The following is a 3,622-nucleotide window of genomic DNA, read 5'->3' as shown; positions in this document are numbered from 1 at the left end:
AAGGATCACGTTCAGGCTCCTCACCCACGCACACAAAGCGCTCCACAACATGGGCCCCGAATACCTCAACAATCGCCTCACGTTCTACACTCCGACCCGCTAGCTCCGCTCCACCAGCCTCGCCGCCGTCCCACGGATTCGCAGAACCACCACCGGAGGAAGATCGTTCTCCTACCTGGCCGCCAAGACATGGAACTCCCTCCCAGCCCACCTACGACTGACCCAGGACCATCTCACCTTCAGGAAACACCTCAAGACCTGGCTATCCGAGCAGTAGCAGCAGCCCTCCACCCTTCAGCGCCTTGAGACCCTCACTGGTGAGTAGCGCGCTCTATAAATGCATTGATTGATTGATTGATTGACCTCTCAGGATCGGTTCGTTGCTCAGAGTGGATCTACTTCTCGACACCCTCAACTCCGAATTTCTATGATAGCACGGATGATTGAGGTGATCAAGTGAGGGAAGGTAAGGGAGGGAACAGTGGGAAAGTTGTTCTGAAAAGGACAAAACGTACATTAATTATTCTTGTTTCTGTCTACTTCTACCACTCTCTATAAATTGTACTATGCGTCTAATCACAGCTACCTGTAACAAACAAAAGTAAAACAACTGGACATTGTTTAGGTAAGGAGGAATAATTACAACTCATCAAGTCATCTTCCTTCTATATTCCTGGATCCATTATGATAGTTTACATATGTAGGCGCTAAAAGAAATAGAACAAAGAATTTTACCAGCTGGAAAGTATTTAAATAAAGGTCGCGTCACCCCGGTGGAGCGGGTGACGCCGTTTCCATTTGCTGCTATTCCCAGGACCTGCCAAACACTACTGCCGGTCACTTTTCCCGCGGAGCCTGGTGCCTGCCTCTGTCCCCCTCCCGCCGCCGCAACCGACATCTACAGTGGCCGCCGAGCGGAGGGGGGCTCTGGACTACGTTTCCCGCCCTGCAACGAAGATCGTGCCAGGCGGCGCATGAAGGTCGCGTCACCCCCGCGTCGCGGGAGCGCGCGGGAGTGCCCGGGGCTAAGCCCGGGCAAAGGGCGGGCCCTCTACGGCCCTCAGAGACCGCAAGAGACTGGGCTGGGCCCCCCCCCCTGCAAGTGACTGAACTGTGGTAAAGTGGATTTGTTATTGAATTTAGTAAGCTGTGGCCACACTCACATTTTGCCCATTTGTACATTTAGCTGCAGCTTGAACTGTCAGTGGGGCCGCAGTACAGTGTGGAACTGGTTCACTAATAAACAATGACATCGCCCCCTATTAAGGTTAAGTACCCACCTATTGGAGGAGTTCACCAGCGCACGCTGGACAATTTCGTATTTAGGGCTAGCCTTGGATCCGACAAGAGACTATTTATAGGTTCCCCAAAATTATTGCTTTCGTCCACCCACAGTATTTCCCCTGACATTGATAATGATGTATCCTTAAATATCAGTATCCCATTACTCCTGCAAGAGCATACCCCTCCACAAGTTGAAGTCAACGACTTTTTACAAGCAATTTATCCATTAATGTTAGCCTGACCCCAGAGGCAGTAGCCCAGCCTCTTATTTTCTCACCATGTGTGTACTCACCTATCAAAATCAAGGGAACACCCAAACTTCATAGAGCCCAAGGACCACCGCCGAAAAGAAGGAAAAAGAGGGGGGACTCTTTATTTAAAAACAAGGCTACCGGTAAAAATGGGGTGTCCACTCTCAAACCCTCCCCTATTGCACTTACACCATCTCGGATGGTTTCCCCAACATCTACCCTGACAAATGACCCATCTAGCAACAGCTTACTGGGCAGTATAGAAAAACTATTAAGATCATCCACGCTGCCTTTGCTGGAGCGATTGAAGGGATTAACTAGCCAAATTGAGAAGCTAGAAAAGGAGTTAGGGGAAATCAAAGTGGCAATTAAGGATTCCGCTAAATCTGAAGTAGGGCACGGTCCACCCCCACTGTCTCTAAATACCCCTGCCCAGAATGTTATAAAAACTACGGTTTTGCCCAAACCAAAACCCCGCAAACATATTATCCATCAATACTGCAGGGACAAATAGTAAAGGTAATGGCAAGAAATCACAGGAAGGACTAACATCAAACAAAACAATTAATGCCCCATGAGCGCAACCTGTGAGTAATGTACCTCAGACCACTGCCCAAGAAAAACCTGTTAAGACATTCCCAGTTAAGAGGCCTGGAGTAGAGCTGCCCCCGGAAGCTGCACCATATGTTGCGGTATTAACCGGGGTGCCAGCTCTGGAAGATGGATGCAGAGAAGATCAACGTGGGTTAAAAAACAAAGTCATACACTGGCTGAGGCAGAATTTCCCACTTCCGCTGGAAATAAATGGGACAATACTTAACGTCAGATGGCTCCCCTGGTTGGGGAAAAGAACCAAGGATTTAGTGGGTGATATTGTCATCATAAATTTTCAAGATGAGAGGGTTGTTAGATATATCGTAAACAGGACTCCACAAAATGTAGGAAATACCATCACTGCACGTGACCTAACTTACTTTTACCCAAGAGGAATAGTCGACCCGTTATCCAATCTTAGGCCTTTGGTTCACCAAAAGGATTATTATTCAACTCCCTCATTCTATAATCAGAGTATGGGTCTTGGATATAATACTCAGAGGCAGGACGGTTATCACGGTTCCCTTTCTCATCATCAGCAGAATAACTATGTAACTCCAACACCCTGTTACCAGAACCCTGGTTTCTGCCCTCCTACCCAGAGGCAGAATGATGGTATTAGACCCCCTCTGTTTCTACAAGGTGATCATCCCTGGCCCACTTTTAACCGCTTTGCAGCATTAGCGGGTATGGAAGGAGTCGATTGGCTCGGTTCTGGGGACACAGTAGTTAGCGATGTTGTTGAATCACAAAAGCCCACCTGCACACCCGTAAAGTCAATTGTAACTTGCAATGTGCACGTCCCCCCCTTAATTCACACTTGCTCACAAAATGTAGTGATTAATTGTGTAAACATAGACAAGGGGCATCCGCCTCACGTACAAGCTCTAGACAGGGGAGAGAGAAGGGGGAAGGTGGCTAATGAGGCAGTTGGACTTGTGTCATGGAACATCGCTGGTTTGGCTACTAAAATTTCCAATAATGAATGGCGACAGTATGTGCAGAAATTTTCCGTAATCTGTTTACAGGAAACTTGGGCAGTCAATAACAGTAAATTACACTTACAAGGGTATAAATGTTTTTTTGTCCCAGCTAGGAAATCTAGCTCAGGCAGGGCCATGGGCGGGTTATCAGTATATGTGGATCTGAACCTCTCTGGCATATGGTCAACTGTAAATTGTAATTCTCACAATATCCAAGAGGTGCGGCTCAAAGGTAAAGGTTTGAACTTGACTATATTGAATGTGTACAATCATGTGACGGGTGGGGGAGGCAATAAATTGATACAAGAACTGGAGTATAAACTGCACCAAGATTCCACTTGTAAAACTAAATCCCACGTTCAAAACAGCCTAGTCATGGGTGATTTTAACTGTCATCTCTGCCCAGCCCTTTTCCCAATAGATGCCACATGGTCGCAATGCCCATTGGATAACGGAGCTCATTTTGAGCACACTGTAGAAGGTGATGCCTTAACGAAATTCTTACTAAAT

This window comes from Lissotriton helveticus, chromosome 6 (genome assembly GCF_964261635.1).
Source record: "Lissotriton helveticus chromosome 6, aLisHel1.1, whole genome shotgun sequence".
Lineage (NCBI taxonomy): Eukaryota > Metazoa > Chordata > Amphibia > Caudata > Salamandridae > Lissotriton > Lissotriton helveticus.
Note: the sequence above shows the minus strand (reverse complement) of the source record.